The sequence below is a fragment of the Rhinolophus sinicus genome, chromosome 2 (assembly GCF_057876585.1).
Source record: "Rhinolophus sinicus isolate RSI-liver-muscle chromosome 2, RSI-T2T, whole genome shotgun sequence".
NCBI lineage: Eukaryota > Metazoa > Chordata > Mammalia > Chiroptera > Rhinolophidae > Rhinolophus > Rhinolophus sinicus.
Genome location: NC_142502.1, coordinates 35,535,375 through 35,549,064, shown reverse-complemented (window position 1 = coordinate 35,549,064; position 13,690 = coordinate 35,535,375). Strand labels below are relative to the sequence as shown.

Genomic DNA, 13,690 nt, shown 5'->3' with positions numbered 1-13,690 from the left:
ATTTTCAAGGAAAATCACAAAATTTCAATAAATTTTAAGCTAAAATCTTGTTTTATTTAAATACCTAAGTATGGGGGTTATAAAAAAAATACCTAAGTATGCCCCTCCCCTTCACATTTTAACATATTGACTAGTGAATAATGGGCTATTACTCATTTAATTTAATTGATCATTTCTGCTAATATAAAAGTATGAATTCTAATAAAGTTGTTTAGCAACCAATTATAACATGGCATACACCTAAATATGAATACATTTAATGTGTGATAATTCACAAGTGAGAAAATTTGATAGTTGAGGTTTTATACATTTTCAGTATTACTTTCAGAGATCCAACACACTTGGTGATTCACTCAGACTGAAAAACCAAGTCACACCAAATTATTGATTATTGGGAATGTGAGTAGCAACCACAAAGGTGAAGATTAAGAGAAAAGATGGTTCCTAAGACAAAAATCATTACATTTACAAACTATATTTTTAAAAATTACAAGTAGAATAACAAATTCACTTAAGAAGTAGGAGGCTTGACATTGTTATAAACTAAGTAAAGATGGAAAATAAAAAATGCCTCCTTCTGTCTTGTATCTTTTCTGGTTGCTTGACTTTAAGATCCCACTATAGGGGTATTGGCAGAGAGAGGCTGGCACCGTCAATTGCTAAATCATTTCCAAAACTACTAGAATCTGTTGTTTTCATTCTCAATAACTTCAAGACCCAACCACAACTGTAGAGATAAATTTACTCTGTGTTCTCTTCCATTTTAATTTTCTGTCACTCTAACCATTAAGAATAAAATACACTTAAAAATCTAACAATAAAACTGGGTGATCTTTTTTTAGCTCTTAAGGCCAGCTTAATTGACATCCAGGAAAATTAAAAGTAAACCATATCCAAGATTCCTTCAATAATTTTGGTGACCAGCCATTTGTGCTGTTGAGTATGGAATCACTGTCCACTCTGCTTGTAGTTTCTATACCTGATTCCTTTCACTGACCAACAAAGACAGCTAAACTTTATCAGCAGATTACCTGCATTCTGTGGCAGTTACATTGACAAGATTTAGGGGGTCCATGTCAAAACCACCTTATTAGGGAAAAGGAAATTGTGAGTTTGTATTAAATTTTACTACTTAGAAAACAGAAAATGAAGGAATAAAAGAAAAATCTAGGAGGCAGTTACCCCCTCTTAAAATATATTTGTAAGTCTTCCTACAGTGCTGGAAACAATATCCAGTAATCTGAGCAAATTCTGCAACTTCCTGTAGGTTCAATTTCCTCATCTATAAAGTGGACAGGTTCTAACCCACCTTCTGAGAATTCAATGAGATGATGTATGTCCCGAGCTTAGCACAGTGCTGGGCATATCGTTAACACTCAGTAAGTGGTAAATCTTTTTATCATCATCCTCATCGATGTTGTCAATATCATCATCTCTTGATAGTCCTCAAGAATCCTTACAGGTAGATGTAGAATAATGTGTGGATGACTACCTGAATTTTTCTCCAGCTCTAGGTAAGCCACGCTAATCAAGGCTTCCTGTGAATTTGTTTTTCTTCCTATCCTCAAATGCAAGGAGATACTTTTTTACACTGTTCGGTGGCATTCGAAAAACACTGTTGCTTCTCTTTTATACAGGGATCTCATTCATATAAAATAAAATCAATTTGGCACTTTTCAGCCATCCCATTTAACTACTTCCATACCACAGAGGACTCGACCAAGGGAAGGGCTTTTGCAACTTTCCTACCCTTTGTCTCTACCTGGGAGAAAATTTATTTCCTTATTTTCTTTTAACTCTTTCTGACACATGCAAATATTTCATGTTCACAAGCAACTAAAAAAGACAGTAAAAGCCTAAGGAAGAACCATAGAGCAAACTAAAAAGGGACCTTCTGGTTTTACCTCAAGAAGAGAAAAACAGACTTGATACTTTGTTTTAGGGGATAATTTTCTGCTGGTGCTTTAATAAAGATAATAATTCCACATGTTTTCAACCACAGGCATATAACATAAACTTAATACTTCAATGCTTGCACTTAATAAATAAAGGATAAAATGAGAACATGTTAATAATCACTGTTTAATAGGCTTAACACCACAATTAAATTTACAAATATATTCTCATTTGAATAACACATTTGGAAGTCATCCAACTTCTCTTCCTGTTTTAAATTGTGTATAATTGATACACAATTTTTCTCATTAAAAAAAAAATACACACTGCATATCCAGTGTGCACCAGGAGTCTATTTGTAATTATACAAAAAAATAATAGTATTCCTCTGGGAGAAAAATCATTATTAATATAATTATTGTCATGAACAATAGAAAATGGGAAAGCTTTAAAGTTATGCAATTGCCATATGAGAGAATATTAAATCATCAGTTTATTTTCACAAGGTATTTCAATAAGACAACTGGGCCCTTTTTCTCTCTATTTTCCCTTACTTTGTATAAGAGATTCCAATGGCTACAAATGAGTCTTTCCTACTAAACCGTACTTATTACCTAAACAATTACCTAAACACTCTGGATGGTTTCAATCGAAAGTGGTTTGTAGATAACAATTTGTCCTTCAGGAAAGAGGCATATCAATCATACAGCAGAAATACTGACTAAAATAGAGTAGTGGAGATGTGAGAGATACCATGTAAATAATTAAGTGTCTGACAAAGGATAGACACCAAAGTATAATGGGGTCTAATTGGAAAAGACACGCAGTGGGGTAGATGACATTACATGATGGGATGTTATTTTGTTCGGTTGTTACCCTATGTTGATTTCTCACTCGGTATTGTTAAAAAGTTGCATCTTATTATATCACTATCTTTTTTTCCCTTCTCTGGGGATGAAAAAATTGACTTCCTAAATAGGAATAAATACTGAACTCATTGTAAGCAATTAACAATAACCATGATAAAGCTGAACATAGTCATTGACAAAATACTAGGACCACACCTTTATGAAGCCTATCCTAACCTTTGTGGCCTTCTCCTGTCCAGACATTCATAGTGATGGTATGACTAAGTACTTAATTAGTACCTTCTCCTATTTTTCTCCACCACCTGCTTTATACTTACTGTTCATTGTTTTATTTGTAATCGTCTCTCTCTAGCTTGGTACCTCCTTCTGCTTTGAAACTCATATTATGACCACTAGCACTGAGTATGTACTAGGGATTCAGTAACTGCTGGGAAATTGATTAAGAGAATGACTTCAAGCCTATCAACTGGATGTTGATGAGGACAAAAATAGTCAAAAATAATTGTCTTTAAATGAAGAATAATTGTTACTACTGTGTTGGAATCACAGTATTATTACCTCAACATAGAGTATTTTAGAAAATCGAAATGTAAAATATACTGGGTTAGAATAGCAGTCATCAAACTGATAAAAAAAAAATACTGAGTAACTGTTTGAACAATCTATAAATTATAACATTAATGTTAATATTGCAAAATTCATTATTGTCAAATTGCACAAACATCCTATACAGGAAAAAAAAAAAAAGCTATGGATGAGGAATATTCATTTACTAAATAGGTCTCTTTGAAAGTAGTTATATCAAACTAGTTGGCTTACAAAAGTTACACAAAATGGGTATGGGTCTTACTAATTATTTCCATGTTTAAAATAAGGCCTGTTTAAGAAAAGGCATAAAAACTGCATTCATTTGAATCGTTAGAAAGTCCTCTAACGATTCTCTATTCTTTATCTGCTGGGCCACCCAAATGAACCTTAGAATAGCACTAGGGGAATATATTCACATAATTACTATAATGCTTTTTAAATCTCCACTTTAATATGTAAACTGACAGATAAGATTACTATAAGACATGACAAATTAATAAACAACACCTAATTAGTTTGATAATTCTTTGATTAAGTCTTAATTTTTCTTGCTTCTCATGCAGTAAATCAAATTACTCTGTATTGTTTGTTCCTTTCCAGGCTGCTTTAGAACATGCTTTGAATAGTCCCAGTAGGTTACCTGAGAAGGAATTTATTCTTGTCTGACAGCAGTGGGTTTCTGCCATTTATAGTGACAAGGCTAGACCAAAACACTTTAATGAAAGCTTCCTCACAGCAAAGATATTCCTCTAGAATCTGCCACCTCTTTGAAAAGGGTAGGAGACAAAATTCTGAGAATGTGAGAAAAGTTAAAACTTAGCTCTTCATTTTGTTCCCTTTAATGGGCACAGAGAAAATAAAGTCATATGAGCATTCTATAATGGGGAGAGGTCTTATTTGCTAGTTTTCTCTCCAAACCTAAAGCCCTTTATCACATGCAGGCACTGAGAGAGTGGTAGCAGCATCGTAGGAATCAGAACCACTCAGAAGTGCTTCGATGTATTTCTGTGTACATTCCAGCTATTTATAGTGACTAGAATGTTTAATGGATTGATTGAGACAAATATGAAAATCTGATACACTTATCTTTAGCAAGTTCCATAGACTTCAAGTAATCAGAAGGCAACTCCCATGGGGCACGTCAAGCCCAGGAAGTATGCATGCCTGCAATTAAGTGCAGACTCCCTCCTTTTTTCTGTCACTTATGTCTAATTCTGTATGCTGCCTGCAGTTCATAATGCACACAGCAAACCTGGCTTTGTTAATTCTGAGCCTCTGTCTCTAGAGATAGCGCCAATAACTCCTTTAAGAATCTTTACACAGGGCCTATTTGCAATGCTTAGAAACCTGTCAGCTTTTTAAAATAACAAGATTATTCCTAGGAATGAGTAAAGAGGGGTACTCTAGTATGATCATCAATATATTTTTTTTCATTGAGATAAATATTATACATCATGAATTCAATTTAATAAACATATCACGTATCTGGCAAGGCAATAGGGATTTAAAGGCAAGTGTTTCTTGAAGGCATATATAAGGAAGAAAAGAAATACTTACTAGGGAGAGAATGATAATCACATATATTTATATGACAATTAAATCAGAAAGATATAGGGAGTGGTGGGTAGAAAACCACAATGTTGCTATATGTGGTCACGCCACCACCACCACCACCATGCACTTAAATAGGGCTTATTATGCTTACCCTAGCCAAGTAATGTTTTAAGTGTAGGTCTGTGTGCATGAATTAATCCATACATTAACCCCGTAAAGTACTGTCTATTATCCCATTTTAAAGAAGAAGTCAGCACTATGCATATTTGCTAACTGCTGTACCTACAGCATCTAACACAGTTCTTAGAATTCATTTAGAAGACACTTAAACCCAATTTGTTATATGGATTTAATGCAGCATTTTTTTCATATGATTTTTAATGTAGCACTATAAATTATGTTATTATTACCCACATTTTTTAGATAGTAGAACCAAGGCTAGAAGATATCAGATGCCATTCCTGGGCAGAATTAGTCTGGTCTGTTACTTGTTGATGTGCTTCTGAAAAAAAGGTTTTCCTGTCCCTAACAAAATTCTGCTTGAAACAATTCCTAGGTAGGTGTTCAATTAGTAAAGAAGAGCCAGCACTCAGAGAGCCATGGTTGCTTAAGTGCACTTTGACCATCTGCTCCTGATTTCTGCAATACTCTTATTAGCAACGTTATTTGACAGAAGAGGAAATGGAGGCTTAAAGAGATTGATGAACTTGGCTAAGTCATGTTCAAGCAAGTGGTAGGGCCTAGAGTTGAGTCCATGCAGTCTGACTCGAGTACGTGTGCCTAACCAGCGGCTCTCATTGCCTGAGATGTCTGTGCATTAGCTGGCTACCTGTGAAGAGTAAAAATAAAACAATGCCAAACAACAACAGAAATCAGCCAAAGAAGGAAAGGAAGCTATCGCTCTACTTTAGGTTATAAATGGGTCCGATTCTAGCACTTTCCTTACTGCATTGTGGTTTTAGTAAATAGTCAACATATTTCACTCTTCTCATTTATGTCTAGACCTCATTTAAGTTTCTAACACACGATGAATTTGAATTGTCAAAATACTTTGCAGCATTTTGAGTTGCAGCATTAAGTCACTGTACAATGTTCCCTTTACCACCTACATGAACAATGGCTTAAAATTTATCCTTCCTTCCTTCTGTACCATGTTTAAGACTCATCAGCTTTAGCAATATTTCACAAATTCTATCTTATTTCCAATCACTTAAGCACTGTTGCGTGATTACACTGTCTGAAATGCTGGTCTCATGTCATTGTTCTATTTAAAATCCTTCAAAGACTCTCTTCCATGCCAAATATCAGCTCTGCTTGATTGACCAAGTGTGTGTAATCTGTCACCACAAACTTATCACTTTTTATTTCCTGATGTTTTCTAATCTCAATTTATCCTCTTGCCAGCCTGATAATCTCATTGTCGTATAAACACATCAATTTCACATGCACTGTCATGTCACGTCCCAATCATTTCTCTTTCCTTCATATACAAAACAAGCCCAATCTACTCCTTAGCACTTAGGCAAATAGTAGCCATCTTTCAGGGTCTAGGTGCAGGTTGTGTTCCCTGACATTAGGAATCACAAATGTCTTTCCTCTGAAACTTGTAACATTTAGTGTCTGTATCATGCAATCTCTCAAGTTTAAACATTTTCTATTATTTATTCTTTCCTTTTTCTTTTTCAAGTAACCATACACTCACTCCATTTGTTAAAGTTAGGCATCATCTTTTAGTATTCCTATATCCTCTGTTGTGCTCAGCCTGGGACTGAAGAACATAAAGAAGGTATTCAATATTTGTGCACTGACTTATTTCAGTCGTCCATCTCCACTCTGACCACTCGCTGAAATGTCACACCTGATTACCTGCCTATTGCAGAGTTTGCTGTGAGACTTAAATGAGTAAAATGTGTGAAAATGCCTGGTATTAACTTTGGTATTTAACAGGTGCTTCACAAATAGTGTCTGGATGGGAATCTTCACTTATTTCCCTTTGCAATTGATTGCCATGTGTGGCTTTAAAAGGTGATGAGTTCAAAGTCCCCTACTTCTCCAGCCCCACATACTCCAATGAATTGTGAGCTACTCTCTTCCTTTACTCCCTATTTAGGGCATCATTAGGCCAATAATCTCTGAATAATCTTTTACTTCCCCTAGCGATACTTCCTTCGCTATCTGTAATAATAAATTCGATGATTCTACATCTGTGATATCTCTAAAATCATCATAATCCTTTCCATCCCATCTCCTAAAATCAAGTTTTACCTCCTGTCTTTGGACTTACCCTAACTGGTCTTTCCAATTCCATTCTCTCCAAATCATCCTGCACAATGTTTCCAATTTTGTTTCTCTTTCTAGGTTCCCCGATGACAACCAAAATGAACCACCTGCAGTTTCCCACCTACATCTGGGAAGCAGGGAGACTTGATTTGACTCCTGAGGGCTTTAGAATTTGATGGGCCTACGTTTTAATCTTCATTGTGTGTGACCTGGACAACAACACCTAAGCTCTCTGTATCTCAGTTCTCTCTACCATAAGACAAGGATGGTAATATACTCCTCCCAAGGTTTTGTAAGGATTAAATAAAATTATTTTAAGATCCCAGCAGAGAGCAAGTATTCAACAACTGGTAGTTACCAAAGAACATTTCAAGATACTATGATTATGTGCCTTAATTATTATCCCTTCAGCCTTGTATATCTCTATTCTCAATTTCACATAGGCATACCCTATCAATGTCTCAATTTCAATTTTTACTTCTTTCACAAGGTCATGTCTCAACTTTCACACTACCAGCACTATCTTTTTTCAGTAAATTTCCATTGTAAAAGGGAGAGGAAAGAAATATGGAAGGAGGACATGAGCATATATTATTTTACTTTATCATTTTAAAATCCTTAAGAAATAAATTTCATATAAGAACCAAGACTCCAAAGATACCAAAAAACACAGGCAAAGTATGCAAACCCTGGCTTGTGTGACCCTCACATTTACGTTCTTGCCATTGGTTCTCAGAGTACTGTCAGGGGCCAGTGCAGCCAATGCTAGTTTTTGGGTTTCATTTTTTGAGCAATTGTACCTGTTTGTTGAGAACAGTATGTATTATTTATTTATTTTTTTAAGTAGGTCTTCCAAGGAACAAAGAAAAACCTTACTTATTTTTAAAACAGAATAAAACTCATTCTATCTTATAATTACCATTGTAATTACATCATGGCACCATTGAACAATTTTAAAAATTCAGGACATAGTATAGAATACTCATGATCTTATTTTGCCAATGTCTTGAATATTTTTATTTCATCAACTTAGAAACTATTTCATTATTACTCATTAATTATTCCCAACAATGCTAAAAACAGACTAAAATATTAAGAAAATAGAATAATGACAGAATTGCCTAGAAGGATGATACAATTGTAAAATAAATGAGCATTATCCCACTATCATTCAATTTTTTTATTGTGTTGACTAAAGTATTGTATCATCATTCAAAAAGGTATAAAAGAAGGCTGAAGACATTTCTATGGTCTACTTCAAAGTCCACTGAACAGTTTAAAATTTAAAATTTTTATTTTCCACCTGTAACTGCAAAGAGCAGAAAACTGACAGAGGAAGATATTTCAGTTATTAGAGGAATCAGAAGATTAATGCGAAAAGACAGAGTACTACACTAAACTTTAATGATTAGGGTGAAATTGAAACTCATTATTCAAGTGAAATCTCAGACTGTAAATCTTTAAATGACAGTGAATTTTTTTTTTCAAATTCAAGAATCAATGAGTGAACAATACATTTCAAAGGACAAAAAAGGAAATATGGTATTTTTACCCAATTAATCCTTCAAGGGGAAGGATTTTATCATGCAATATGCTGCGGCAAGAACCTGAACTGTCTAATTTTGTTAAAAGGGTATGTTACAGTACTCTTTCATCTTTTTATAAAATATGTGTGCTGAAATTTGTGGTTCTTAAGTGCACAAATGCTGAATAAATGTGAAGGCAGGTATCAGAAGGAAATTGATAATATATGAATGAAAATAATCATTGGATTTATTATTCTAATTGTTTACAATGGAATATAGTGTTATTAACCAGTTACCTCAATAAATTTAATTTTAAAAATGAAAAGCATATTAAAAAATAAAAATAGTTTGCAATTATGGAATAAAGATAACAGTACACTGTCTTTTTAAAAAAATTATGAGACATCAAAGATTTTAAAAATTCAACTGTTGCATTTAAATGATGCAAGTTCCAAAAAAAAAGAAAACACAGGAGTAATAATAGGCTAGAAGCTATTAAAGATGTGTTTGATATCTGGAAGTAACATCTACACATGGATATATTACAGGTTTATTCATGATAGTTGAGCAGTTAGTCCTTTTTGAACCAGAATTGATGCAATGAACATTTAGCTTTGCTATATTAAAATTATTTTCACAATTTCCACTCTCCCTTTGTTCTTACTTCTGTAAACAATTAAAAAAATAATTTAAAATACTTTCTAAAACCATTAAAAGGTCTGGATAGCAAGTGGAGATCACTATTTATTCCTAGTATACTGAGATTAGCATGCACATTTTCTGAACCTATGTTGCATACTTACCAAGTTATCCTTAGTTATAAAATTATTTTTGCCATGTCTTATATCTTTTCTGTACTGCCAGCTGGCTGAAGGGATTCAACGAATATTGACCAAACATCAAAATTCCCAAAGCTTTTGTTTTGTGAAAATAATTAGATGTTTGGTACTGAAATGAGTATGTTTATATAGAGCAGTATTTTTTGGAGAAGAGTCAACCAAGGCTGCATCTAACCTATTCTTCTCCAGTACAGCCAACTGAGCTCTGAAATACATTAGATCAAACCATTAAATAGCAGTGACTATAATGCAATTACATTGGACCTCGTCTCAGCAGGATCAAACCAAAAATGCAGGTAAACGCCACCGAAGTTCAAGAAAAGGATTATTAATAAAATGAGAGTACTAACTTATTCCTTGAGGCTCTTTCTAGCTATGGATTTAAAAACCCATAGAATTGGAATACAGATAGCCAAAAAATACCTTATTTTACTCAGAGAAAAATTTGATAGATGAACACCTTCAATTTTAAGAGAATAAAAGACACAGAAAGTGGATACATTACCTTGATATAAATTCTTGGCTCAAATAAAATCAGACAGTACCTGAAATTTAAATGATGGGGTAACTTCTAAGGGATAAACTTTAACGTATATTGAACCTTAATCATAATAGTCATAGAGATGAAAAGCAAGAAAAAAAAGGTGTCGATACTACTAAGCAAAATCACAGTAGCCCTGAGCCTTGTACTGAACATTTAAATTGATTTCTTTATCTATAGTGAAAATAAAGACATCTGTGAGTCATGTGATTTCTTATTTATAGAAATGTGTCTCTTGTTTGACTTGGTTGACTCTGCCCAGTAAAGCATGCAGTTCATTTGGCCCAGGTGGAAGTTGATGAAGAGCAAACACGAAAATGCCTAGCAAGATCATGACTTTTTTTTTTTAAAGAGTCTATCTAAAATTTAAAAATAAAACACAAAATACTATCGGTATGATTGTCATTTAAGAAAAATGTGCACAGCTGCAAAGTATTGTACAGGAAATTGGAGTTACTGGGAGACTGATAAAGATAAATAAATCTAAAATAATTTATCTTGACCATCTGTACTATCAATTTCTAGAAATCAAAGAGAAATTTAAAAAAAAAAAAGTAAAACACCATAAATTGAGTATCAGTATTGCAACTACGGTAATATCTGCTTTATCCAGTTTTAATACTTCTCTCATAAGATAATGAGACTACACTACTTTACTTTACAACTACACTACTTTAACCCTAAGGAAAAAGTGCGGGTATCAGCTTCAAGACAGCTGCCATAGGAGGCCAGGATCTTCTCTCTCTCTCTCTCTCTCTCTCTCTCTCTCTCTCTCTCTCTCTCTCTCTCTCTCTCTCTCTCTCTCTCTCCCCCTTCCTTAAGACAGGTTAGGGGCTATTTAAAACAAACACATCCTACAATGCCAGAGGGGAAATAGATGGGGGGAGTGGGGTTAGAACTGTGTGAGGGATATAAATGATAAATGTCTATTACATTGTTTTGTACACCTGAAACTAATTTAAAAATAAATAAATAAATAAATAAAATAAAACAAACACATCCTATAACACTGACCATCTACAGAGTCAAAGATCTAATGGTGGAGTTGTTAGGCCACTGAAGGCAGCAGAGAAACTATTTCTGAAGAGAGCTCTTGAGTGCCCGTAATACCTTTAAAATTACATATTGTAGATATATGTCTATTCCAATTGCCATAGGGCCAACCTTAGTAGCATACACTTATTTTCTAGGTTTAAATAGAAATTTCTTAATTTTTCAACTTAATATACAATGAGTAGTAGGTACAGGAAAATTTTATTAGGTTGGTGCAAAGGTAATTGTGGTTTTTGCAATTATTTTTAATATTTTAAACTGCAATTACTTTTGCACCAACCTATAATTAGCTACAACAAAATGATCTGATTCTTACACTTTATGCTGGCTTATTAAGATGATCCTTGTGATTGAGGTGGGGAATGTTACTAACCATAGCATAGGGCATACTCTCTATAGAGAATCAGAAAAAGCAATTCAGTCCATCTTCAGTACATAGACAAAATCTTAGCTAAAAAATGTTAATACTATCTTAGAAGTATTTGACTTAATGAAGTAAAAAGGCAAAACTTGCAACATGTCATGGTGTCAGCACGTTTCATTAATAAGGTTTTTCAAATTTGAACTGTAACTTGGACTACTTTTGAGGGTGTGATAAGATTGTATAAAGGAAATACTTTACCCCAGAGGGAAAAATCAAATTATAGTTTTAAAAACTCATTACCAATAATTAATAATGAACTCTCGCTAAACAATAACAGGTGTTCTACTAATCCCAAACAGAAACAGATGGAAGCACAAATGTTTTATAAATACTGGATACATGCAGAGCAATAAACTTGGCAGGAATTGTTTTATTCTCTAATTGTGAGTGAGAGTCAAAGTCTTATCACTAGTGTTTTCTCTAAATTAATATGCCCAGATTAAATCTTATTTCTCATTTCTTATTTTTCAAAATGCAAGCCGTATTTTGTGCTTTCTTACTCTAGCATATGTATTGTCTCACCAACAAAGACAATGTTATTAACTTTCCTTCTGTACATTTATGAAGTTTTATATGTTTTGCTACAGGAAACAACAGGCATACCACACAGGTTTTCCTTCAGTTTCTTCCTTTCCCCTCCTATCCTGCTTCCAGACGAGAAATATCGATCTACATATTCTTTAATTTTTTATAGATTATAGCAACAAACTTTCAAAATCACGAATGTAGCTGGATGAAATAAATCAAGAAGGTAATTGGAAAGTCAATAAATAGTAGTAGGAAATCTAATACTATATCACTTTGGAATTATTTTCAGGAGTTAGGATATTACATAATGCACTAGATCCAAACTCATGGCTGTTTAGAGAATGTTCACATACAACTTTAGAAAGACTCGCCCATATGATTCATCGTAAAATTCCTCTTAACTCCTGCAGAGATAGTTTTACAGTTCCTTCTACCTTAATCTACTGTTGACTTTTCAGAAAGCAATAATGGGCATTGTGACTATTAAACTGTTAGCATCCCTTACTGACTTGGACAATGCATGCTCCCTGTGTCCTATGATTTTCTTAGAAATTATATTCTATGATAAATTAGTAGCTATTGTGAATAATTTAGGTGGCGCAGAGAACACATTTTTGTTTTGTTTTTCTGATAATGGAATTTAAAATTTATGCTCACCAATAATATAAATTCATCTTGTATACAAGTAAACAGCTAATTGATCTTATAAAAGCAAACTATGTGTAGACTATGACCCTTAAACCATCACTGCTGAACAAAACAAGCAGTAAACCTGTTATTTAAAATTGAATTAATGAATGAATTAATAAATTGAATTAATTTATCATTGAATTATCATTACATGTACATTATGTAATTATCATATAGACTGGGACTTGTCAATGTTGAGAAGTTCCCTCTACATGGTACGCTCACTCAGACAGGCTGGGTAAAATGAATGAAGAATAAAGTTAGGGGAGCATTTTGTTGTGTATCTACTAGATGCTTTGTCAACAATTTTGAAAGGCTCTGCCTGTGACCCCAATTTTAAATGTAAGAACACTGAAGATCAGATGGTGTTCAATGATTTGCTAAAGATCCAATGCTAGAAAAGGAAGGAGTCAAGAATTATATCTGTATTTTTGTCCAAAGCCCTCTCTTCACTATATCAAACTGTCTTTCTAAATGTTTTCTTCTAATTTTACTACAATACTCTATATATATGTTAATCATTTTTACTGAGTCATATTTTTTAGCATTTTCCCTCTCAGTTTCTAACTCATTAAGAAAGGAAAAAAGGAAGAAAAAGAAGAATAAGAAAATGAAGAAGAGGAGGAGAAGGGGAAGGAGATCAACTTGAATAAGTTACTAGAATTAACTAACTTTTCCTGAGTGTTTTCATGATCTTCTAATTTTCTAGGACCTAGATGTCTTATATATTTTAGACATGATATGCTTGTTTGCCAATATATGCATAGATTATAATAATACATTTTAAAAATATTTTCATAAAATAATTGAGAAAACAACATATAATTTTCTTTAAATAATCAGCTTCAATTATTCTAATGTAAATTAGCTCCTTCCTGAACAATACCAATTTTTTAGAAATG

General features: G+C 33.4%; 1 protein-coding gene and 1 long non-coding RNA gene across 19 annotated transcripts in view; one reads left to right on the top strand and one right to left on the bottom strand.

Moving 5' to 3' along the window:
* TRDN (triadin) overlaps nucleotides 1–13,690 on the bottom strand; it is a 340,918-nt gene that overhangs the window by 206,010 nt on the left and 121,218 nt on the right. The gene's annotated exons all lie outside the window — the stretch shown is intronic.
* LOC109446266 (uncharacterized) overlaps nucleotides 1–13,690 on the top strand; it is a 76,937-nt gene that overhangs the window by 30,136 nt on the left and 33,111 nt on the right. For 2 of the 6 annotated variants that reach the window (XR_002137178.3, XR_002137182.3), the window contains one exon: nucleotides 7,266–10,310. The exons of the other annotated variants lie outside the window; for them this stretch is intronic. This is a non-coding gene — a long non-coding RNA (uncharacterized LOC109446266). Of the gene's footprint in view, nucleotides 1–7,265; nucleotides 10,311–13,690 lie in introns of those variants that run through there. 6 annotated transcript variants of the gene reach the window in all.